The 27,535-nt window shown below is 36.7% G+C and overlaps 3 protein-coding genes and 1 long non-coding RNA gene across 9 annotated transcripts in view; 2 read left to right on the top strand and 2 right to left on the bottom strand.

Annotated features, from left to right (window-relative positions):
* rufy3 (RUN and FYVE domain containing 3) overlaps nucleotides 1-16,383 on the bottom strand; it is an 881,807-nt gene extending 865,424 nt beyond the window's left edge. Inside the window, exon 1 of the mRNA XM_087251873.1 lies at nucleotides 15,433-16,383. The gene's annotated coding sequence lies outside the window, so the exon portion shown is untranslated. The remainder of the gene's footprint in view (nucleotides 1-15,432) is intronic.
* LOC141385583 (uncharacterized) overlaps nucleotides 1-27,535 on the top strand; it is a 607,868-nt gene that overhangs the window by 293,643 nt on the left and 286,690 nt on the right. The window lies entirely within an intron of this gene.
* The window catches only part of LOC147844105 (uncharacterized), a 60,322-nt gene that overhangs the window by 7,938 nt on the left and 24,849 nt on the right, over nucleotides 1-27,535 (top strand). The window contains exons 4-5 of the long non-coding RNA XR_015491670.2: nucleotides 2,164-2,316; nucleotides 3,032-3,215. This is a non-coding gene — a long non-coding RNA (uncharacterized LOC147844105). The remainder of the gene's footprint in view (nucleotides 1-2,163; nucleotides 2,317-3,031; nucleotides 3,216-27,535) is intronic.
* The window catches only part of LOC147844106 (serine/threonine-protein kinase pim-3-like), a 151,754-nt gene that overhangs the window by 102,749 nt on the left and 21,470 nt on the right, over nucleotides 1-27,535 (bottom strand). The window lies entirely within an intron of this gene.

Below are 27,535 nucleotides of genomic sequence, written 5' to 3'. Positions count from 1 at the left end.
TGCATAATGTTGTGGAAAAAAATCAGGGAATTCAGAAAAATCTCTGCATAAGTAAAGCAGGAAAGCTCAGCTGAATGTGCTCCACCTTTGGATTTAGAGGGAGGTGATACTACAACACCATTGGATTAGAATCCTGTAAATTTCACCGCTCAAATGCAGCGATTTGCTGGCTGCAGACCACTTCTCTGTTCATTGGAAGTAATGAATTATAATTATAAGCCTATAAATGTTAAAATATCTTAATATTTGTTGAAGGTTCCTGTAGTTGTTTAGTTGTGATGCACCATGACCTCTTTAAGTAGAAACGATTACTTTTCCCCCTGTTGTTTAAAAGATTAAAGACAACTGACTTTCCCAAATTGTCTGCAGTAATGTGACAAATATCAACAACCGTCTCTAGGGTTTACAGAGAATGGTCTGAAAAAGAGAAAATATCCAGTGAGCGGCAGTTTTGTGGGGGCAAATGCCTTGTTGATGCCAGAGGTCAGAGGAGAATGGCCAGACTGGTTTGAGCTGATAGAAAGTCAACAGTTACTCAATTAACCACTCGTTACAACCGAGGTATACAGAAGAGCATCTCTGAATGCACAACACATGGAACCTTGAGGTGGATGGGCTACAGCAGCAGAAGACCACAACTCCTGTCAGCTAAGAACAGGAAACTGAGGCTACAATTTACACAGAGTCACCAAAATTGGACAATAAAAGAGATTGGAGAAACGTTGCTGGGTCTGATGAGTCTTGATTTCTGCTGCGGCATTCAGATGGTAGGGTCAGAATTTGGCATCAAAAACATGAAAGCATGGATCCATCCTGCCTTGTATCAATGGTTCAGGCTGGTGGTCGTGGTGTAATAGTGTGGGGGATATTTTCTTGGCACACTTTGGGCCCATTAACACCAACTGAGCATCATGGCAATGCCACAGCCTACCTGAGTATTGTTGCTAACCATGTTCATTCTTTATGACCACAGTGTACCCATCCTCTGATGGCTACTTTCTGCAGGAAAACACCATGTCATAAAGCACGAATCATCTTAGACTGGTTTCTTGAACATGACAATGAGTTCACTGTACTCAAATGGCCTCCACAGTTACCAGATCCCTATCCAATAGAGTGCCCTTGTGATGTGGTGAAACAAGAGATTCTCATCATAGATGTGCAGCTGAAAAATCTGCAGCAACTGCGTGATGCTATCATGTCAATATAGACCAAAATCTCTGAGGAATATTTCCAGTATCTTGTTGAAACTATGCCAAGAAGGATTAAGGCAGTTCTGAAGGCAAAAGGGGGTCCAACCCAATACTAGTAAGGTGTACCTAATAATGTGGCCGGTGAGTGTATGTACGTGTGTTAAATTTATTAGCTGTAATTTATTTTATGTTATAATATACGGGCATATTAAATATTTATATGGATGTCCGAGAACAACTTCAAATAATTTAAATGATTTTGTCTTGAAAAATATTCCTATTAGATATTCAGGTAAAGTCTAAATTATTAATCCTCCTGTAAATGATTTTTTATTTTTCAAATATTTCCCAAATATTGTTTAACAGAGCAAGGAATATTTCACAGTATTATTTCACAGTCTTATTTGTTTTATTTTGGCTAGAATAGGAACCGTTTTTATTTTTATTTTTTCAACATTTCAATATTATTAGCCCCCTTAAGCAATATATTTTTTGTCAATTGGCTACAGAACAAATCTTTTTTATACAATGACTTGCCTAGTTGCACTAAATTGCCTATTTAACCTAATGAACCTAAAAAAGTCTTTAAATTGACCTTTAAGCTGAATACTAGTATCTTGAAAAATATAATATTCTTTAAAGAGTAAGAAGTAAGAAATTTGACTAAGAAATTCATTCATTTTGCTTCGACTTAGTCTCTTATTTAACTGGGGTCACCACAGCAGAATGAACCCCTGTCTAAGAAATGATAATTAATATTTTCATAACTGTGCGAATAATACATTATAATGTTCAGACCATATTTTATGAATAAGTGTATTATAAGCTGACAAAATGCAGAATATATTAATCCCAAATAGGTGTTTATTGTCAGGCTTGTGATAACAGAAGTGACAGGTGAGTACAGCAATTATAACAACCTTTGAGGGAAAGCCTGATCAACTGATTGTTTTTTTTTTTTTTTTAATAGATCAATTAGTCTGGGAAGCAAACTCTGAGCACAGATGAGGACGGTGGTGGTGTTAGCCAGGAGCTGGTGAAACCTAGAGAAGGAAGACAAAGACCAGTAAGGAAATGTAGGAGACCTGGAGGGAATCGTGAAATCGGGATGTATTCCAGCAAGGCAAGGAAAGCATAGGTTTGAGTAATGCACACTGAAGGCTATACTGACTGACGAGAGTGCTAGATTGATTAGTGATGAAGAATTCTGGTGATTGGGTTACTTTTGCTAAATGCAACATTTCGACATTTCACTGAGGTGTTGTATGTAGTTCACCCAAAATATCGCTATCAAAATAATAAATATTAAAAATAAAACTCAAATGTGAATAAATGATGACAGACCTTTCATTTTTGGGTGAATATCCTTTTAGCAAAAGGATCAGGCTATGAAGAGACTTTCAATAAGAATCTGCTCCTGATAATGGAAACAGTCTTTCATTGTGTTGAATTCAAGTCTTAGAATGTTTAAGCTAGCTGTGTAGTCTGTACCCATGTTAAGATGGGCATTTTGACACTGAATTCCCTCGATCTTTCTATGGAAAAAGATGAATTCACAATATTTAAAAACATTAAATGAGCCACTTTAAAAAACACAATTGACTGAAAAACCTGAAATTTCACTCAGCCATAATACATAAGCTCATTCATAGACCCTCCTGTCAATAAGATTAGAAAAGTGGTGGAGAAAATGGACAGGTGTAAACAACACATGGTGTAAACAAGAGTGTGTGTCTTTCGTCAGAGAGTTCACATTTATATAAATGTATGACGCCAGAGAGTAAAGAAAAGAACTGATGCCTGGGGAATTGATTCTGTCCTCTGCTCTTTTCTATCAGGATAAAGAAAGTGTTGACAGCGCTGGCTGAAGCAGAGAAAAGGAAATGCATTGGAGAAGCAGAGGCCGGTTCCATTGAGGCTGTGGGTAAAGCTAAAGCAGAGAAGATGAGGCTCAAACCTGAGGACTATCAGCAGTACGGGGAGGCAGCAAAAACCACAAATGCCCTGGAGGCTCTGCCAAAGGTCTGTGGAACTCTTCAAATCTACAAATCAGACTGACATTACACATGCACCCTTTTTCCTACTTTGTTTAAGGAGATAGAACGGGGAATTAGACAGATAAATGGTACAAGAAAGTAAGGCAGTCGTTGTTTATAAGATATTTGCCAGATTTAAAATCAAATCAGTTCTGTTGAAGTCAGTTTCAAACACTTTTCCAATAAGATGCCAACGAGAGTGTTTGTTTGTTTGTTTGCTGTCCCAAAAGTCATTTTAAGAAAACATTAAGGCCCAATTCTATTTCTACTTCGTAGCTCTTCCCCTTACTCCTCATTTTGCGTGTTCACATGAAGGGGAAAGGTTGTCCCAATTCTCTTTAGCTTGAAGGCGTTGGGCTAGCAGGAAGGGCTAGATACCCCTTGAGATTTTTCAGGGCCACTCTTGAAATCAATGGGGCAGGGGCGTAGATTTAGGGTGGACGGTGGGGACGTGTCCCCACCAATATCCACAAACTACCGAAATGTCCCCACCAATAATTTAATTATTACTTAAAAACATCGCGCTGTCAGTATAAACCTAGACATGCCGAAAGGGTTAAATCAAGTTCTCTCCTCGAGTCGCACCGCCCCCAAACACATATGAACATTGTGATTGGCTGTGCCTTTTCCTGCTGTCATGTGAGTGGCTGCTTTCAGATCATAGTTTCAGATACAAACAGCGCCAAAACAACTGCGCGGGGGGAATTTCCCGATGTGTGAGATGTGTGACACGCACAAGGGAGGATGGAGGTAGCAAGAAGAGCTGGATATAAAGAGCTTTTTCCAACGAAAAGTGTAAGTCACATAAACTCAAGTTCGCTACTGAATGAGTCCATCATGATAATGCCGTTATGCTAGTGTTTTCACCGCTTTTACGTTCAGTCTAACGTTAAAACAGACTAGTCTGTAAACAATATTCCCTGAACACTAACTGCAGAATAAACACCTACATGTAAACATATATGACCCTGCCAGTTCTCCTAATCTCTTAGAGACTCCAATTTTGGTTGAAACAATTTGTCAGAAAAACTACAGCCTGTGCTCCATCTTTTAATAATACTATGAGACATGTTTAATTTGTACGAAAAATGAACGAAAGTCTTTATTAAACTCTCTCTTTATCCGTTAATAAACATTATTTTAACATGACACTTTCAGGCCTGTAGCTAGCTTATTAAAAGGGGTTATTTGTTTTCTGAAAAACTGAACCTTTTTGCAGTTATTCACCTGATTTTCTGTTTAATTGAGGTATAAATATGACATTTTATTGACATATTAAGAACTAATTTTTGCTGGGTAATCTTGTTGGATAGTTATTATAACTACACTTTTTGATGTACCAAAACTATATCCTACCATTTTGTCCAATTGCTTTATTTACACATTTAAACTAAATTTTATTACAGTTTTATAAATAATAAAAATACTTTGAACTAGAAATTAGGACTTTAAATTCTTAGAATAAAGTAATGAAGTACAGTACAGATGCCAAAACCTCTAAATGCCATGTAAAATGAGCATTTTTCTCAGCCTTGTATATTTATGTTCAGTTATTTCACTTTAAAGGCAATGAAAAGAACGTATTTGTCACTATAAAAGTAAAAGTCCACACACAGGAGTTGGAGAAAAAAATGCTAATTTTAGAAGAAAATATGAAATGGCATTTAGAGGTTTTTGCATCTAAACTCTTCAAATATGTAAATATACTTATTTTTAAAATACAATTTTTTATCATAATTTTCTTTGGGAAATCTGTTAAAACTTGATTTAAATTAAACTGAAGCCTATAGGCAAATAACAAAGTGGCCGGCGCATTCAACCTTCCTCAGTGAAAATTTGTCCATTCGATTAATAAGATAAATTCAGACATAAAAATAATAAAAATAATAAATTCAACATAATAATAATAACCCAACTTTTGGTCTTTCAAACCACCTGAACCCCCTTGGCTACACGCATGACTATTTAATTTAACTTAATAAATTGTAAGAAGAGAGGATTACTTGATAATAAATTTTAATAGCAGTTCGTCCCCAGTCCCCACCAATGTCAGGAGATCCACAAATTAGTGTGTTTTGTCATTCTTACGAATTTTTGAGACAAGCAAGCACATGTTTAATTACATTCATAAAGGCGCTCGCGTTTTACCATCAAGCTTTTAAAAAACAAGCAAAAATAAAAAACACGTAATTTTGCTATCTATAATCCCTAATAATAACTCCTGCATAGCAGTCCCACAACATTCTCACACTCAATGATGAAACTCTAAGTAGAGGTAGAGGTAAAAAATAGTATCGGGATTGGGCCTAACAGTTTGTAATATCAAATCAGGATGTAAAACTGCATCTATAAATTGTTAACAGGCATATCAGGTTTAATCATTACCTCTAATATCTCATTTATATATATATATATATATATATATATATATATATATATATATATATATATATATATATATATATATATATGCTGTCAATCGAATAAAAAAAATTAACTAATTATTTTCACTTTTAAAAAAAATTTAATTGCAAATTAATTTAATGTAAAATTAATGTAAACGCAAGACAAATACTATTTAAATTCAAAATATAATTCATTATTAGAATTTTTGTTTTACATGTAACACAGATTTCTTAATGTAAACAACATACCCACAATAAACCATCAAGAACCTGGCTTGGCAGCCATATTTATTGGAGAAATTAAAACACAGGCATGTTAATGCCATTTGAAGTTCAAAACAGTCAATGCCAATAAAGAAAACATTGATTTCCAAGTTGGATTCTAAGTGGACTGCAAAAAAATGCCAAAATACAGGCATTACAGATATGGAAAATGAAAAATTATAATAATAATAATAAAGTATTGAATACAAACAATTAAACTAATTGCAGGGCTGGACTGGAACAAAATAATCAGCCCTGGCATTTTGTGCCAGAGCAACGCACTACATCAATCAAAATGCTCCCCATCTGTGCATGCCCTTAAATATGTTTACCAACTCCCACTCTATAAAAGCACAAACGCCATATATAGAAAATAATGAGAGTAGACAAATTAAAAACCTAATTTTTTTATTATTATAATAAAATTATAATCCACACTGGAAATGTGGGTGCCTGTGTGTTTTGAGGGAGCCTAATAAATAATGAACACAACAAAAACTGCCTGCTGATGCACACAGTTAATGTTGATTAATAAAATAAAGATAAATAATAAAAGCAATGTATCAGAAACCCTTAAATAAATTTTTAACTCAACAATAAAACATCAAACGTAGCTAACAGCTTTTACATTGTCAATCAAATGAACTTAAACAATTGAAAAATGCAACAAATATTTTTTCTGGGCAGAACTACAAAACTAAATGTTAAAATAAGCTGCTTAAGTTGCACACTAGTTTGGTCATGTATAAATATCATTATAATATCCATATTGTATAAATATTATTGTCACTATAAGCCTACATCATGCTGACGATCAAAAACACAATGTCATGATATCTCATGCGATTGTCTTCTGACCGAGTGCATCTTAAAATACATGACTGACACCCCTCATAGTGCTTGAGAAGCAGACATTCTTTATCATTTGTGAAATAGGAGCATAACAGCATAGGAGGAAGTTGCCGCGGGCCTTGGTGCCGATTAAAAATAAAGAATAAAAGTATATTTATATGGACAAATAGGTAACTAGATAGAACAGACAGGAATATATTGATCTGTGCCCCGCTGCACACTGCAGAGTGCAGACGCGAAAGGCAAATGCCTGCTTTCCGCTTCTGCTCTCTCGCGCCTGACAAATAAACACCTACGTTACACAGAGCCCAACATTGAAGTTTGTGATTGGGTCAGCCCAATGTCAATCAAGAAAAGAACCAATGGGCTGCAGATTATGTCACATGGGCCGCTCTGTCCGGAAAAGAAACATCTCACTTTCAGAGCGTGACAGCTCACAGGAGCGTGACAGCTCGTCAATCACTTAGGGAGAAAAACATGACAGTCTGCTGTGTTTTATAAGAAGAATGAAGAAGATGATCAGCCCGGCCCAAAAAGTATGTCGACCCAACAGGAAACTGCCCGGTCTGCCCCTGGCCACAACAGGGAAAAAAAAAAAGGCAACTGCGTTAATTGCGTTAATTTTTTTTAATGCGTTAATGCATGCGATTAATTTGAAATAATTAACACGTTAAAAAAAATAAATTTTGACACCACTCATATAATATATATATATATATATATATATATATATATATATATATATATATATATATATATATATATAAATAGCAACATAAAGCATCAGAGTAGATGGGGCAGTACTGGTTGAGCAGTAATTTACCATTTATTATCACAGTAACTATCTATAATGGGTACATAAAGTAAATTACTGTAATTTATTCTTTGCACTATAAAATTTCATACAAATCCTGCTCCTTTTACAGTAAAATACTGTTTCCTTTTATTACAGCAAAACACTGGCTATTTTACAGTTATTTAATGCATAATCTACAGTAAGGGTTAACAGTGTATATATATATAGTGTATATATTATTGTAAATGTTACAAACCCCTGATGTTTGTCTAGGGGAAAGTGGGGTTTGACATTTATGTGCATTTAAAATGAATTTATACAAACAGTGAATGAAGTGGAAGAGACAACCAAAGTAGATACCAAAGATTTTGACTTTATTTACAATACCCAAACTGAACAAAAACAATGAATTAATAATAAAGAAAATAAAGGCAAAAAAGTACATACAGTTGAAGTCAGAATAATTAGCCCCCTTTTGATTTTTTTTTTTTATATATATTTCCCAAATGATTTTTAACAGAGCAAGGAAATTTTCACAGTATGTCTGATAATATTTTTTCTTCTGGAGAAAGTCTTATTTGTTTTATTTCGTCTAGAATAAAAGCAGTTTTTAATTTTTTAAAAAACATTTTTGGGACAAAATTATTGATCCCTTTTTTTTCGATAGTCTACAGAACAAACCATTGTTATACAATAACTTGCCTAATTACCCTTACCTGCCTGGTTAGCCTAATTAACCTAGTTAAGCCTTTAAATGCCACTTTAAGCTATATAGAAGTGTCTTGAAAAATATCAAGTAAAATATTATTTACTGTCATCATAAATCCGTTATTAGAAATAAGTTTTTAAAACTATTATACTTAGAAATGTGCTGAAACAATCTTCCCTCCATTAAACAGAAATTGGGGAAAAAAATAAACAGGGGCGCTAAAAATTCAAAGGGGCTAATAATTCTGATTTCAACTGTATATATTAAAGAGGTGGTCCACTACGATATCATATTTTAAACTTTAGTTGATGTGTAATGTAGCTGTGTGAACATAAACAGCGTCTCTGAATGTAAGGCGCTTAAAGTTCAATGCAAAGGGAGACCTTGACTTTTACAGAGTTAGGTTAGCAAAGCCTACAATGATTGAATTTTGGGAACTACAAAAAATACTTCCGGCCCATGTGAGATCACAAACGTACTTTTACCGCACACACACACTGCGCAGCTAAAGGCTGTGGTCAGAGGCACAGTAATGTTACAGCAGAGAGAGCTAAAATTCTGTTCAAATGCTGCTATTTCCACAGAGCTTTTTCTGTTTCGGCACTTGGGCTTCCAAAGGACACGACACAAAGACAGTAGTGCTTACAGTTCAATAATAATTATGTTTCAGAGAATTATAATATACATAGCAAGCATGATTTGACAAAATAGCTCCAGAATCTCTTCCAGTTCAGGATTTGGTAAAAATCTCCACAAAGAATGAGCAACTCAAACAAGCAGAAGCTGTGGACTCACAACGTGTAAGTGTTTTTATTTGTTAAATTGATCATGACATGTACAGTGTCTAGCATTAATGGTATGTTGTAGCAAAGACGTAAACAACGGGAAATGCTGTTTGGCACCACAAACGAATAAGCTACAAATTCATATTTATCAGTCAAACTGCTGTAAACACACACACACACACACACACTCTCTTCAGTAGCGCGTGCAGCGTCTCTCTGTGCGTGTGCGACTGTGCAGTATTTCTCGCAGCTTTTCCATGCATTTTACATTTTACTTAGATAATGAACTTGCAATAGATATGTGAACGATTTATGATATTCCGAATATATGTTTAAGACGTTGTGTAACGCAGGTTAAAAAAATACAGGAGAGCTGGCCTAACTCGTGTAGCAGCAGAAAAATAAATGAAGGCTTACACAGGTGGCGTCCTACATCTTGTGCTTTATTCTTCTGTCAACAGTGTCACTGTATATTACAGAAAAGAACTTAATCTGAGCATCAGAGTAAAATAAAAATAAACATCGGTCACATGCGCACATGCGCTTCTCGTGTTACACGCGTCTACAGACTGTTGACACACACACAAACACACACAAGGGCAATCTCTCTTAAAGGAGCCTCACCCCATTTTCACTTGTTACAGACACTTGTCAGATTTTATTTTAGATAAAGGGCAGGAAGTTGACTGAATGTTTACACAGCACAAAATGCGCGTGCTTGTATGGGCGTGACGTGGAGCTGATCCACGAATCACAGCACATTATGACAGATGACCAATCAGAGTCACTTGAGGCCGGGTCTTTCCGAGGAACTAGGAAATATATTAGTCGTTTTCATGTTAGCAGAGAAGCTGTTTATAATCAAAGTGAGATTTATGAAAAAAAAAATAACGAATATGAAAGAATATAAAGAATATGATTTCCTTCAAGTAAAACATGAGCACACATTGCTTTGCATCTTATAAACACAACCAAGCCTTAAAATTACATTATGGACCACCCCTTTAACAATATTTACAACACTGGGACAAATACAAAGATGGGGAAAAACAAGAGAGCTGACAGAAGAGATGTGGGCAGCGCAAAAGAAATTAAAAGAACAAAACCCAAACTATATCTAACTGCCTAACACTAACTAACTAAAAATAACAAACACACAAAGAGTCTTCCGAGTCCTAACTATCTATCCAAAAAGTACAAGGGGTGGCGGTCGCCTCTACAGAACTATACAGAAGAGTAGTCCTACTGTAAGTGTTGCAATTAGGGATGCACAATATATCGGCAGCCATATCGTTATCGGCCGATAAATGCTATTTTTAAGATTATCGTTATCGATCCCATGTCTAAATTAGGCCGATATCTTTAAGTGCTGCGCACGCGTGAGCGGAACTTGTTCAGACTTGCCCAGTGCACTATAATGGATCTCTCCCACACTGTTTGTTCCTTCAAAGTCTTTCATTTATTCATGTGGTATTGCTGTACGTTAATAAGTCAGTAAGTAACCGTGTTCCTTATCATTGTAGATGTGTTTGATTGAGTGTCATTGTGTATTTTGCTTTAAATCGCCTCAGGAAAAATATTACATCTGTAAACCTTTCCTGCTCTGTCTCAAAGATGGCGGCGCGTGCACAACGCGAGGCTCAGGGTCTCTCCAGTTTCTGCATTTTTGCAGTATTATTGCTGCTCATTTCGGGTCTGTTCGTGCAGAACAGTGGTGCCTTTACATCGTACACCCGACAGGAGCTTTTGGATATTGGTTTGTGCATTCCGGACAGTTTTACTAGCAATCTTCGACTCATCCATGAGATCGCCAGAACACACCGGGCTGGGCGCCCTGCCCAGCCGGGCGGAAGTGCTCGCAGACCGCGCAGAGAACGTAAACAAAGACGGGGGAAGCGCGGCGGGCTAAGAGCTAAGCTAAAGCTAACACCACACCGGCTCTCTTTACCCAGCATCTTTCTCGCCAATGTACGGTCACTGGTGAACAAAATGGATGAGATTTGACTGCGCATCAACCACAGCAAAAGATTATGGAACTGTAACGTCATGATTTTCACAGAAACATGGCTAAACAGCGGGATACCAGACAACGCTGTATTGCTAACGAAGCACCACACATTCCGAGCGGACAGAACGGCGGATGACTCCGGTAAGACCAGAGGCGGAGGATTATGCATTTATATTAACAAAGCTTAGTGCACAGACTCTGTCGTCGTTGGGAGACATTGCCGAATCAGAGGCCATGGATGAACAAGGAGGTGCGCCTCCTGCTGAAGGCACGCAACACTGCCTTCAGATCAGGGGATGCACAGGCCTACAGCACTTCCAGGGCTAATCTGAAGAGGGGCATCAAAAAGGCCAAGCACTGCTACAAGCTTAAGCTAGAGGAACACTTTTCCAACTCTGATCCTCGGCGCATGTGGCAGGGCATCCAGGCCATCACCAACTACAAACCCAGCCAGTCCACACCCACAGTCACTGACGTCTCCTTCCTGAACGAGCTAAATGACTTTTATGCCCGCTTTGATAGAGACAATAAAGAACCCTAAACCAGGATCACTTCCTCCACCGACCACTCACCTATCACACTCACCTCCTCAGAAGTACACACTGCACTGAGTCATATCAATGGGCGTAAGGCTGCTGGACCAGACGCTATTCCTGGGCGTGTCCTCAAAGTATGTGCAGAACAGCTCGCTGGGGTATTCACAGAAATTTTCAACCTGTCGCTCAACCTAGCAGCTGTGCCAACATGCTTTAAAACCACCTCTATTGTGCCAGTGCCCAAACACTCCAGCCCAACATGCCTGAATGACTACCGGCCTGTAGCACTCACACCCATCATCATGAAGTGTTTTGAGCGGTTGGTCCAGGCACATCTAAAAGACTCTTTGCCCTCCACACTGGACCCACATCAGTTTGCTTACCGTGGCAACAGGAGCACAGATGATGCAGTCTCTATAGCACTGCACTATGTACTCACACACCTGGACAATAAAAACACTTATGCGCGAATGCTGTTTGTGGACTTCAGCTCAGCATTCAACACTGTCATACCCTCCAAGTTACTGATCAAACTACGGAACCTGGATATCGACACATCACTCTGCAACTGGATTAAGGACTTTCTGACTAACAGACCTCAGAATGTTAGATCAGGCCACATCTGCTCCACCACCGTCACACTCAACACTGGTGTACCACAGGGCTGTGTGCTGAGCCCCTTCCTCTACTCCCTTTTTACCGTTGATTGTAGGCCTGTTAATAGATCCAACACCATCATCAAATTTGCAGATGACACCACAGTGATTGGTCTAATCAGCAACAATGTAGACGGCCTACAGGGAGGAGATACAGCATCTGGCCACTTGGTGCACCGACAATAATCTGCTCCTTAACACCAACAAGACCAAGGAGCTCATTGTGGACTTCAGAAAGGGACGAACAGGCTCACATGATCCCATCCACATAAATGGGATGGCCGTTGAGCCTGTCTCAATCTTTAAGTTCCTGGGGACCCACATCTCAAAGGACCTTTCCTGGTCCACCAACACCTCCAGCCTGATCAAGAAGGCTCACCAGCGCCTATTCTTCTTAAGGCAACTGAAGAAGAACCAGTATGGAACAAAATCAATGCCTAAAGTCTTGAATTAAAAAGCTTGTTGAATATCACAAACTGAAAAAAATAATACACCGTATTAACAAGTTCTTGCATTTTAATGACTTGAATTCCAGGGTTTGTATTTTTAGGTCCTGAAATTTAACATATCTGTATGTTTAAGCTTTGAATATTTCAACGAAAAATATTTCAAACACGTTTTCATACTTTAAAATTCAATAATTCATATTCAATTTTCAGATTTCACTTACAAAATATTCAATACCCTTTAAAAATACAATGTATAATATTCAAAAGGTAATTTTCAGTTCATTTTATTTCAGTTCAAATATTCGCTTCCATAAATTCAGTGGATCAAATTCGACTGTTAAAATTCAACATTACATCCGGGAACTGCAGGATAAGCAATAGATTGCAGATTGAAGATCGCCAGCTGCTCTAGCTTTCACCAGCAGGTGGAGATGGAATAATGTAAGATTTTTAACCCAGTAAACAGGCGAGAAAAAGGCTATTAAAGGCACAAAAGTAGCATTTAATATTAATATCAATGCTTTGGACATTATAAATGATAAAAAAGTATGAGTAAAATGAGTAAATGAGGTTTTAGTCATCTATATTTGCCCTTATGTAACGGAAGTCAGCTGGTGATCGCGTAAAGCTCAGTTCTCGGATCCAGGGACAGACGTTGTTCTGCAGTCTTATCGGAGCTTGTCTCCCATGCCGGCTCGCTCCCTGCTCGGACCGGTGCAGTTACTTGCACATAAACCGTCTTTTGATGAATATGATGTTACACATTGTCTATCATTATTGACTCTTTCTTCCATAGACGCGAAGATTATATTGACAGCTAAAGAATATAAACGTAAGAGAAACAGGAGAGGAAATATTATAATAATACAACATAGATAAACATTGACAGGGCTAAGAACAATTACGAACAAAGATATTCAAAAGCAGAGAGATTTTATGAGAATGTCACACAAAACAGTTTACTTGGAAATGTTAAACAGTGTTCAGGTATGATTTAAGGTTGGTTATGGATGGGGCGTGTAATTTAAAATAATTTAACAAAACGTGCGAATGCATTAAAGGAGCGTCTTCAGTTATTATTTAAACGCAGCTATGTCAAGATTGGGATAGATTATATAATTTCATTATTTAAATTATGATTGTTAATATTAATATTTTATGACATGTATTTGGGCTATTGCGCTTAAATAAGTCATCCGTGATTCTAAATTAATATTTCTATTTATCCTTTTTATCACTCTGCCTGTCTTTTTCTTCTTTTTTTCTAATTTTTGGGGTTCTGCCACGGTTAAACGTTTGCAAAATGTCTTAGTTTGTCCAGAATATTGTTTTATTGTTATGTAGCCTATAGACGAGAAATGTATTAACGCAAATGGCAATGTCGCAGCCAATTAAGTAATAAAATGAGTTGCCTGTGGTTTGATAATAGGCAGTTATAACTGACTTTAATTTGTTTTCAGTATTAAATGAGAAAACCATTATTTATAAATTTTCAGCAACCGTTTGTATTTTATGATTAGCAATGCTGATCTTTTTTGCAGTTATTAAACATATAAACTTATTTAAACTGGTTTAAATTTAATATAGTTGTCACTTGAGCCTGTTTCATAAGATTAATGTTTAGAATGCGTGGTTTGACATGCGTGGTTGAGGGGTTCCTGCAAAGCAGCTCTGTTCATCATTATGGGATTATTACTGAGCTGTAATCGCCATCTACTGGAGAGAATGTATTTGCTCATTTATTCTATTAACTCTTTTCTGCAAATCTGTTTTATGATTTCACAAAGTCAAACCATTATGTTTTTATTTTATATTTTGAGATGATCATATTTAAATAAACAATTGCTAGGGTAGCTAATAGTTTCTTTTTTTCTTGTTTTAAAAAAAAATCAGTAGCCTATACAATCATAATTTTTGCTTGACAAAGTTATTGGTTTAGGATTCTGGATGCATTTTTGCTAAATGTGATACTCTCACACTAGTTAAATCAATTATATTATCAGAAATGACAGATATAAGAAATCCATTAATATTCATCACTCTTTTTACAATTATACAAGCAATTTCGCGCCGACGTCAGCTCCACTTTCGGAAATGGTAAACAGCGAGGTGTTATTCATATAATCCCAAGCATGACATGATAATAATCGAAACACTCAGGCTATTCTTATGCTTGGCCAAATGTCATGACTTTCACTTTTATTTTACATTATTATGCACAAGCCCAGATATCATCTGAAACTTCGTAAGAATTCCTATCATATATTGGCAGCCATCCAGCATCTCTAATTCAGTTTGATATGCGGCGCTGGCTCTGACTGGTCACCGGAGCTCGCGGCCACTCGTTCGTCTTTGTCGTGTGCAAGCCGCACCGCACATGCATAAAAACGTCAATCATTTCATTCATCAATTCATTAATTTTCCTTCTGTTTCGTCTCTATTTTAGAGGAAAAGCAATAATCTGGACAAACTAAAGACATTTTGCAAACGTAACCGTGGCAGAACCACAAAAAATAGACAAAAAGAAGAGAAAGACGATAACAAAGTGATAGATAAAAAGGATAAATAGAAATATTAATTTAGAATCACGGATGACTTATTTAAGCGCAATAGCCCAAATACATATCATAAAATATTAATATTAACAATCATAATTTAAATAATGAAATTATATAATCTATCCCAATCTTAACATAGCTGCGTTTAAATAATAACTGAAGACGCTCCTTTAATGCATTCGCACGTTTTGTTAAATTATTTTAAATTACACGCCCCATCCATAACCAACCTTAAATCATACCTGAACACTGTTTAACATTTCCAAGTAAACTGTTTTGTGTGACATTCTCATAAAATCTCTCTGCTTTTGAATATCTTTGTTCGTAATTGTTCTTAGCCCTGTCAATGTTTATCTATGTTGTATTATTATAATATTTCCTCTCCTGTTTCTCTTACGTTTATATTCTTTAGCTGTCAATATAATCTTCGCGTCTATGGAAGAAAGAGTCAATAATGATAGACAATGTGTAACATCATATTCATCAAAAGACGGTTTATGTGCAAGTAACTGCACCGGTCCGAGCAGGGAGCGAGCCGGCATGGGAGACAAGCTCCGATAAGACTGCAGAACAACGTCTGTCCCTGGATCCGAGAACTGAGCTTTACGCGATCACCAGCTGACTTCCGTTACATAAGGGCAAATATAGATGACTAAAACCTCATTTACTCATTTTACTCATACTTTTTTATCATTTATAATGTCCAAAGCATTGATATTAATATTAAATGCTACTTTTGTGCCTTTAATAGCCTTTTTCTCGCCTGTTTACTGGGTTAAAAATCTTACATTATTCCATCTCCACCTGCTGGTGAAAGCTAGAGCAGCTGGCGATCTTCAATCTGCAATCTATTGCTTATCCTGCAGTTCCCGGATGTAATGTTGAATTTTAACAGTCGAATTTGATCCACTGAATTTATGGAAGCGAATATTTGAACTGAAATAAAATGAACTGAAAATTACCTTTTGAATATTATACATCGTATTTTTAAAGGGTATTGAATATTTTGTAAGTGAAATCTGAAAATTGAATATGAATTATTGAATTTTAAAGTATGAAAACGTGTTTGAAATATTTTTCGTTGAAATATTCAAAGCTTAAACATACAGATATGTTAAATTTCAGGACCTAAAAATACAAACCCTGGAATTCAAGTCATTAAAATGCAAGAACTTGTTAATACGGTGTATTATTTTTTTCAGTTTGTGATATTCAACAAGCTTTTTAATTCAAGACTTTAGGCATTGATTTTGTTCCATAAACCAGCTTTCATCAGCCGTCTTGGTGAACTTCTACCGCTGCACAATAGAGAGCATTCTGACAAACTGTGTCACAGTCTGGTATGGAAGCTGCTCTGTTGCTGAGCGTAAGGCACTGCAGCGGGTGGTGAAAACTGCCCAACGCATTACAGGGACCACACTGCCAGCCATAGAGGACATCCAGAAGAAACACTGTTTGTGCCGAGCACGCAGTATTCTGAAGGACACCTCTCACCCTGCTCACAGACTGTTTTCTCTCCTGCCCTCTGGCAGGCGCTTCAGGCTCCCCCGGACAAAAACCAGCAGACTGAAGAACAGCTTTTTCCCTAGAGCTGTCTCCCTCCTGAACTCTGCCCCACACTGACTCTTTTGCCCCCCTCCAATACACCCCCACTCTCCTCTAACTTAAACTCCTCGCAATAACTGCACTGTTTAACATTTGCATGTTTAAAATGTGCACATTTACTGCACCACATTGAACTTTTTACTTATTAAACTGTACATACCCACTGCATATGGGCATTTGTAATTATGTACACACCCACTATACATATACACTTGTAATCATGTTTATCTATCTGCACACTACTGATTATTAATAGCAACCCGCACATATATTCATATATTGTAAATCTGTTCATAGCTTATCCAACCTGTATATAATGTTCATAGTACATCCATCTGTAAATATCACCATAGTTTTCTATAACTGCACTTTATAACTTATTCCTGTATCCTGCACTCGCTGCTATTGCACTGCTGGTTAGACCTAAACTGCATTTCGTTGCATTGTACTTGTACATGTGTAATGACAATAAAGTTGAATCTAATCTAATCTTATTTAATCTCTTTGTTGTGTAGAGATAGCAGGGGATCTTAACTTATTACTCCAGGGCCGAATAATATTAGTCTCAATCAATGACTGTAAAAAATATGGACGACGCGACAGCCCTTTTTCCCATTGAACGCCTTGAGGGCAAAACGCCTGCTTGACGGGCACAAACTGTCGCAAAAGACTGCTGAAATTGGAGCCAGACATGCGCAGAAGGATTGTCTGATGGAGCCAGAGGAGGAGCCGCGAAAATGAGCAGAGTCGAGCTTCCAATCAAACGCTTTATGTAAAATCAACTACGCCCCCCGAACTTCTCAGCATGCGTTTGCTGTCATATCAACACAAATGGATGTAATAACGTTAACAAATATGAGGGTTTTATATATTCAATCGCGCCAGCTCCAGGCCGCAGCGCACAACTTACTCGCGGCGTCGCGGGCTGATTCCGGCTCGCATGCGGCAGCGACTGCTCGCTCGACCGCCGCATCTGGCTCGATTGACTCGGACTGGAATCGGGCAGTGAGTCCAGGCATCCGAAGTAGGTCCAGCAGAGGTAACATTAGTCAGTCTGAGCTCTAAGAGATAAGTCTCCGGCAGGCGAGAATCTAGCCGGAACTGTGTTTTGCTATCTGGGGGGCTAGGCGTGTATCAGCAAACTAATAAAGCCCGAAAAAAGCCCTGAACTTAGCGAATAAACAGTGTTCCACCAGGATCATGTATGTCAGAAACTATAGTTTACTGCTGAACTCATTTTGTCATGGTAAAATATCACAGAAATCGAATAATAACATTTCAGTCTACTTCAGTCTCCTGCCGAAGCTCAGACGCCGCGCTTTGAGAAACTGTCAATCACAGCTGTCAATCACGATGACACGCCCAGCATTAAATTACTGCTAAAAACAAACTGTTTACAAAAATGAAGATCTCCACCTATTTCAGCACAATAACCAGTGCCTTAATCCACCAGAACTATCTTTCGGGACATTTTATTGCAAGTGTAATATTTTTTTTTATTTGGGCTCAAGTCTCCTTCATTAACACGGAGGAGGCGGGCTTTATGACTTGTACTGCAGCCAGCCCCCAGGGGGCGATCTAACGGCCGAAACCTTCACTCAAACGTAGGCTTGCGGCACACTTGGTCTCAATGCCCAAAAACTGCTCCTTCTTTCTCTCTCCCTCTCCCTCTCCACTTCACACACACACCCCAAACTGCAGCTCGACCCGCACATTTTACAACACATGTAAACATAACGGTTGTTTGTAATCTGATTATTTGTTATTATCAACGCGTTGCTTGTCATGTTGATGTAAGATGTGTTCAGTTTAATCGGAATATTCATATTGATTATTACGAGCGCGAGCTGTCACCGCGCGCACACACACACACACACACACACACACTGTAGCACGAGGGAGAGGTGAATCCAGTCATAGAGGCTCTCGACCAGCCGCTCATTCTGTCTTTATATTCAGCTCTGTGTTTGCCATAAAGTCAGCTCAATGCAGGTTTTGTATGAAAATCTGACTCTGATCTACAGTTAAGTGAAACCCACAGCGGTTTACCATAAACTTTTCATTGATCATTATCCCCGCAATTGACAGCAAGAACAAGCGCAGAAGCGTTGTCTGATTGACAAGCAGCAGCTTCATGTTCAACAGAATCTAAAACGCCAAATAGGATGAATCTGTGCCGCATTTTCTAAACGTACTATATATATTTAGCTGTTTGCTTGTACGGTGGCTCTAAACTGTCAAAACACCTTTAAAATAGGCTTTTTCAAACATGACGTATTTGAACATGTGTACATCACTGTAACCCGTTTGATTCAATACCATTTGAGCTGGTTTCAGTCCTTAGTGCTTTCATTTTCATCTTATTTAAATATATTTAACTTGCTTGTTGATTAAATCCCATTTTGTTATTTAACGTTATTAATTTTATGCAACAGTCAAGTTGCATGTTAATTTGCTATGAAGAAAAGGAAGTAATGTATTTTTTGCATGCTGATTTATGTGGAATCGTGAATATAGGTCTGGGAAGTACTGAAAGGCTAGCCACAGTGTGGGATGCCTCTAAAGCATACATAAAAGGGAAACTCATTGCACATGCTTCCAGAAAGATGAAAGAGAGAAGAACTTTAATAAAAAGCCAAATTGGAAAAAGAATTGGCGAGTCAATACTCTGATTATTTATATCAGGATATTTGTAAATATAAATTTCAATTACATGAGATATTTAACAAAAGGGCGGAATATGCACTATTTAGACTACGAACTAAGTTCTATGAGGGAGGTGAAAAAGCTGATAAGCTCTTGTCCAGAAAATTAAAACAACAAATTGTTGCAAATGTTATTCCAGCAATCAAGAGAGGAAATACAATGGTCTCTTTACAAAAGGACATAAATGAGGTGTTTCAGAACTTTTACGAACACCTATATACATCCTCATGTAGTCTAGATGAAGTAAAATTGAGAAAAAAAATTTCAAATATAAATCTACCTAAATTAGATAGATTACAAGCAGAGTCATTAGATCTTCCCATCATACAGGAGGAGGTTAAGGCTGCAATAGCTTCAATGAAATCTGGAAAATCGCCAGGGGTGGATGGTTTTCCATTTAAGTATTATAAAAAATGTATCGATACACTGGCCCCAATTCTAACCCAAGTTTTCATAGAGGCACTGCATATTGGGAAATTAACAAATACTTTCATGGAAGCATTGATAACACTGATACCCAAAAAAGACAAAGACGTAACTGATCCTGCAAACTATAGGCCAATAAGCCTTATCAATGTTGACTGTAAGGTGTTGGCAAAAATACTGGCCTCTCGGCTGGAAAAGGTTTTACCCAGTATAATTCATAAAGACCAGGTGGGCTTTATTAAGGGGAGGTCCTCGGCAGATAATGTGAGAAAAATGGTGCATTTGATGTGGTTAAATTATTCAGACAATACTCCAATTGCAGCTATATCTCTGGATGCTGAAAAGGCCTTTGACAGGGTTGAAAGGGACTTTTTGGCCTCAGCCCTGTCAAGGTTTGGATTTGGCAATACTTTTACATCCTGGATTAATTTATTATATAAAAACTCTAAAGCAGCAGTGATTACAAATGGCAGAGGTACTTGTCAAGGATGTCCATTGTCCCCAGTTTTGTTTACCATAGTATTAGAGCCTCTAGCCGTTATGATTCGGGCAGATACAAACATTAGAGGTGTTAGGGGGGGTAAAGGACAGTAAGTCAAACAAATTGATGCTGTATGCAGATGATATTTTATTACTATCCAATGACCCAATCAAATCTTTACCTCCATTAATGAACAGAATACAACAATATTCAGACGTATCAGGATATAAAATAAATTGGAAAAAATCAGAGGCTATGCCAGTATCCAAAACCTGTCATTCACATGTAGTAACACAATTTGGCTTTAAGTGGCTTCCCAAAGAAATGAAATATTTGGGGATAAATTGACTCAGAATTTAAATGAAATAATGATGTTAAATTATGATCCATTGCTGACAAGGATAAAACATAATATTGACAAATAGAAACAGCTGAAGCTTTCACTATGGGGTAGAATTAATGCTGTTAAAATGGTAATTGCACCACAATTTAATTATATATCAATGATGATGCCTATGAAGATCCCAGATTCTATTTTCAAAAGATATGATATGATGATAAAGGACTTTCTCTGGAAAGGTAAAAAACCCAGGATCAAAATGAGTAAACTTTGCTCCCCAAGAGATAGGGGAGGCCTTGGTTTGCCTGATGTAAGGATGTTCAACCTTTGTTTTGAAATGACCAAGCTGGCCAAGCACTAGGGAGAGACAGATTCAGAGCTGGATTGGATAGAAATGGAGGAAAATTAGCATCACCATTCCACCCGATTGACATTCTCTCACAATGTTCTGGAACTAAATGGGAATCAAACCCAGTGACCATACACTCAAGATTTGTATGGAGTAGAATCCATAAACTATGTAGGACATCACATTATAAACAGGCATATGCATCATTGTGGAACAACCTAGAAGTTTGTATAGGCAAAAAAAAAAAAAAAACTGTATTTTGGAAACACAGGCCACTAAAAGGAATTGCTAAAGTGAAGGATTTGCATGAGGAGGGTATATTCATGTCATACTCCGATTTAGTGGACAAATATAATATTGAAGCCTAAGGGGACTTCTGGAAATACCGGCAAATTAGACACTGCATCAAGGACAAACTTAACCTGAAGGACAACCTTGTATATGCTTATTTACAGTCACCACAGGAAGCTAGGACTGCTTCTATGTGTTACAAAATGATGCTAAATGTAAACTCAGAAGTGTGTAATAATTTGAGAATAATCTGGCAAAAGGATCTAGGGGTTGATATTGAGGATAATGAGTGGCTGGACATCCTTTCCAATGTTTGTAAAAATATAAAAGAGGAAAGTTTGTTCAATACAAAATAATACATATATACTATTACACACCATCCAGACTATAGCAGGGGTTTTCAAACTGGGGTCCGCGGCCCCCTGGGGGGCCGCCAGATGGCGCTAGGGGGGCCGCAAAGAAATTTTAGATCAATGAGCCCACATGGATGAATTTTGTGTCCCGCATCATTCTGAAGGTTAATATATTTTTATTATAATTTGAGCTCAAAAGTACTGCAAAAATGAAGCGTTATGCTTATGTCATTTAAATGCAGTTGACACTTTCGTGACACAGGAAAAGAAGCGCAGCGGCCCGCTTCCGTGGACGGGGACTTTTATTGAATAAGCGCTTCTGGCCAGGCGCTTCCTGACTGTGATTTTTGGCGCTTGTCTGCTGCACCTGACGGCGTTTACCTTTCACTTACGCTTACCTCTTTTACGCTAAACAACTAAATGAATGCTCAGGTTTGACTGACTATATTTCAGTTAAAATACATGATTAATAAGAACATTATCGGTGGCTGAAAGCAAGGGCGCAACTGCACATTTACTGAGGGGTATGCGAGTTCAAGTTTTGCGCCCCACCATATTCATTTCCTCATCGACATGTCGAAGTTCTGAACGCAACTGAAATAGTATAAAGTAGTAAAAGTATAATTACATTAAACATGTTAAGTCACAAAGAATTACATCTCATCCCAACCCAAATTTCTTCTTAATTCCATTTTCCTCACCAAATGATTATAGCACCTTGACATGTCTTGTTTTTGTTTCTTTTTGTACATTTGTCAAAACAAAATGAAAGAAAAGGGAGTCGTAAAGGGCAAAAGAAATTAAAAAGGCAATAACTTCTAACATGCATTTGCGAGAGGTGTAAGGTGTGTCTTCACATGAACAATTGACTGAAACTGCTATCACACCTTTTACAAAGTGAAATAAAAAAGACTGTAGTTAAAAAAAATAGAGACAAACTGCCTGAAATGTTTTATTTGATAAAAATGTTAAAGGCAAACTTTTTGGAAACTAAATTGAACTTTGAGCAGAAAAAGTTACTGAAAGGCTTGATGTATCAATATGATACATAATTAATTTATAAAAAACATGTATATGGTATAAAAATAGATCTTGATGGGATTAATAAACATGACAGTTCCAAAAAATGTGAATATTCTGACTATAGTTTTAACAGGGTTAAAAATCATTATAATTAGATATCTAAAATTTATATAGGGGAATTTTTTAATCCATGTATTATTTTCTATTTTGTCTAAAATATATTCAGTATAGTCCCACACGGAGTATGCGTGCGCAGACATCTGCAGTTTTCTACAGATTTTTAGCCCATCATTGAATCTATTTATTTGTGTAAATTTGTAAATTTGTTTACATTTATATTTACTCAGTATTCAAATTCATTTCACTAATATTATTGTGATATAATAATAGTAATATTAAAATGTTCATATGATTTATTTACAATACAGTTGGTAAAGTAGTATTTTCTGCCTGTAATTCTCAGCAGAAATAGCAAAAAATGTTTGCAGATTCTGTCTGGCCCTAATATTCAGGTTTTAAACATACATTTAGTTTGATCCCTCTTATTTTTTGCTAAATAATCAATTAATAATAAAATGTTTCACATTACTCATACCTTTTGAGCTCAACTGTGAGTATGATTTGAAAGTTTATTTTGATAAAACTTTGACATAAACTTTACACTTTGATGTGTGACTGCATGTTGTTTTAAATGATTTTGAATTAAAATGTGTGTGCCAACGAATGCAATTCATACCTATAAACCCTCTCGTTTTTGGCATATTAATTCTACCATATTTTACCATTCTATCCGCTGTCTTCCGTGTGTGTTTTTCCAGTATTTCTCCTGCATTTGTAATGTTTCTATGAAAAGTGAAAGTAGCAGCTGCACAGAGCCGATCTCAAATGTGATGTAAGAACTGTTTAAGAGAATTAAGCTTTCACATTATTTTGATTGACAGCACGTTGAAATTAATGTAAAAACGGCCGCATTCACGTCCTTTCCAGTAAAGCTTTATGTGTCTTTTGTAGCCCTTATGCAGCCTCTGAATCAGTATAACGGTCGGTAGTGAACCGACGGATGCGCTCCATAGTGATAAAGACGGCTTCTATACACGCGATTTGAAGATGAATGAGAGCGGATACTTTAAGATTCAGGTGTGTAAATAGAAAAAAATATATACACAATAATATGTAAACATGTTTTATTTGAAACACAAGTAATATTATCTTAAATTAGCATAAGCAAAACAAATGTTTTCATTGCATTCTTACAGTCAGACTCGCACCTCTGTTATCAAACAAAACAGAGGATCAAACTAGATTCATTTGTCGCTTTTATAGTAAATAACTATAGTACCTGTAATCAATATTTAAATGCAGTAAATAAAAATTTTCTTTTTTGAAGCTGACGGTCCATGAATTTACGACTGTCAAAAGCCTTTACCATAAAGTTAACTTTACACCAGCTTATCATGGCTTTAGCCCATAGAATTACATTTGCATACTATACAGGATGCAAATATGCGATTTCAGACGCAGTTCAGGTGTGGCCGTGCGTCACTGTCCCCCTGCCTGGACAAAACCACCTTGTCTGCATTTATGTTAAGTAAAAGCCCATGCATGCAGTGACTGAGTGGCGATAATGAATAATTAATGATATGGCAGCCCGTCGCTCCTAAAAACATTAGAAGTTGATTAAAAGTGTGGTAATATTAAGCTTAAGCTTACCAATTCCTTATTATCCAATTTGTCATGGCAGTTTTTATTTTAAGGCATTGTTTGTTCTCTTTTTGTTTTCTATTTTGACCTCCATGTCTCTTTACTCTTCTTTCCATTTTGAACATGTGACTGTAACCGAGCAACGGATCAATCAAATGGTCAATGAAGAGGGAGGGGTGGTATAATTTTTTTTATTCAATAAAATACAATTGTATATTTATATAAAATGCAGGATAAACATTTTTAACCAAAAATATGTATTTATTTTGTTTAATATGTATAATAATATGTAGAATTTCAAAAATAGTTTTGGCACAATGGCGCCCCCCCACGTGTGGCGCCCCTATGCGCCGCATATACTGCATACCCTCTTTTTGCGGCACTGGCTGAAAGCACTACCCTGTTTATGGCTTGCGTTCCTTAGTAACCGAGGTCCTGCGGAGCGCGCGCCTCTCTGCGCAGGCTTCACTCATAGAGAACAAATAGCATTTTAAAGACACGGCACAACATTGCACCTCGTCCACAGCGCGACAGGCTTTTACACTTTGCATTGTACAAATATCAGACGGTCCTCTTAGCAGCATGGCAAACAAACATATTAAAATTGTAAAGCAAAAAGTGCTGCAATAACAATGAATGGAGCTGTCATCACATCAGCGAGTTCTCAGAGTTTCACTCCTGTTACACTAATGACAGCTGGATGAGCTCTGCAGTGAACCTCTTACTCACATTGGTTCATAACTGGATGATTTAAAAAACTAAATTGTATACACACTGAGTAAAACCACTATAGCCTTTAAAATTTATAATGTATCTGTTTGTGTTATGTTATAGGGCTAATAATTATTAAATATTAAAAAGTATTAGTGCTCTGTATTTAATGGAGCTCAACATACCTGATAAAATTTTAATACTCTGAATATAAATGCATTTTTGTTCCACTTTTTCCCATATTTGTTTGTGTAACTAATTTAAATGTAATGTTCAGTATTATTATTAATAGAACAAACTGTTATGAACATTTTAAAGTCAGCAAAGCTTCTAAAATTATGCAAAGCAAAACTTGTGGCTCTTTGAACTTGAATACCCAATTCTAGATTGCATTTAGGAAATTATTTTTTTATTAGTGTAAGTCAGGATTGTCGACCTGAGTAAATTATGATGTGCACAAAAAAAAGGAATAATAATAAACAAAACACACAGCCTCCATTATAGTATTGCTAGTTACAACAGTACAGTTAACTGTTAACAGGCTGATGAATGACAAAACTCTTTAAAACTTTAAAGCTTTAAATCTTTAGATACATTTAGACTCTCAGCTGTAAGGGTAAATAAATACAGAAGAGTCTAGCTGTGCATAGGCTGAAAAAAAGCATAAAAATGGCATAAAAACTGTGTAAAGTGTCGACTTGTACACAAAATATGGCTTGATGGGATAATCCAGTGAGAGCAGACCACAATGAACACTGCGCATCAAGATTTGATCAATAGATTGAAGCACTAAAACCATGTCAACTCAACTAACATCTTACAAAAATTAATCCAGATAATGAATAATAAATTTATTGAATAATATATAATAATATAAATGTATTGAATAATACAATTTAAAAAAAATTAAGTACAGTTGTTAATTTGAGGGGGTGGCGTCATTTTTATTTTTGGGGGGTCCCCAAAAGAATTCGCCCTACACAAAGGGGCCCTCAGCTGAAAAAGTTTGAAAACCCCTGCTCTATAGGATGGGACTACCTGGAAATAATCAGTGTTGGAAATGCAATAAAGAAGAGGGTACTTATTTACACATGATCTGGGAATGTTGTCTAGTTTACCCATTCTGGTGTAAAATTTTAAGAACAATGGAGGATTGGCTAGGCTGTGAGTTACCTGTAGAGCCACGGCTATGCCTTCTTGGTGATAAATTAGTGATACCTAATATAGGTAAAAAATCCTTTATTCTTCTCAAGATTGGATGCATTACAGCAGCTAGGATGATACTACGTAACTGGAAGTGTCCCAGAATGCCAGAAATGAAGGAGTGGATTAATGGGATGATTGAAATTGCATAATATGAGTGTATACTGGGGAGATTGAACAATGAGGAAGAAGTACATGGAAATTGGGATAATCTTTGGCAACATTTATAATTAGGATAATTCAGTATGTACATTTAAAGGTACCACAACCTTATTTTCCATATATGTTTGCTATACATTGTTATTCTTTGTTGAATTTTCTTTGTGTACGTGGCTAAATATGTAACATGTATCATATGTATGTGTAGGGTGAAGTGTGTTCTTTGTTCTTGGCTGTTGAACAATAAAAAAAGTTGAATTGCAAAAAAATAAAGGGACTAAGCCGACAAGAAAATGAATGATTGAATATTGTTGTTTAAATAACAATTAGCCATTAGTTATATGCCTAAATAATAATATAGAAATGTTGATTCCCATAGTTTATTTATCACTTACTGATTCTGAATGATCTTTAAAAACATCTACTTTTAAATACAAATGATTTGTAAATAATGCACTTAATAACACTTAATTTAGATTTCTCACAGATTTCTCTTTTAAATTAATATTTTCTACAGGATGCTTTACAATAATATATTTGTGCATATACATTAGACTATTCAGTACCAATGCAAGGCTTGGAATATATATATATATATACATTACTTTGATTAAGCTTGAACTTAAGACTTAGCCTGAGAGTTAGCTTGCGTGGAAATCTTACTAAAACATTGCGTACGCACAAAGCTGTAAATGTGCGTACGCAGAAAAAAATTCAGATGTATGAAACACTGCGTACGCCGAATCTCACGCATATTCTTTTGTACATCTGAATGAACGTGATACTGAGCGCAACATGCACGAGCACAAAACCCCTCCCTGCCTCCTCCCCCGTATGAATATGCTAATGACTATGCTAATGGCAAAACCCAACGAAAAAGCAATGTCAAAAGCAAGCAAAAAGAGAAACTTTGAACAGAATGTGAATTGGAGGTGCTGCT

The sequence above is a fragment of the Danio rerio genome, chromosome 5, assembly GCF_052040795.2.
Source record: "Danio rerio strain M-AB ecotype USA chromosome 5, GRCz13ab, whole genome shotgun sequence".
NCBI classification, from domain to species: Eukaryota; Metazoa; Chordata; class Actinopteri; order Cypriniformes; family Danionidae; genus Danio; species Danio rerio.
This window is presented reverse-complemented; position numbering and strand designations above follow the sequence as displayed.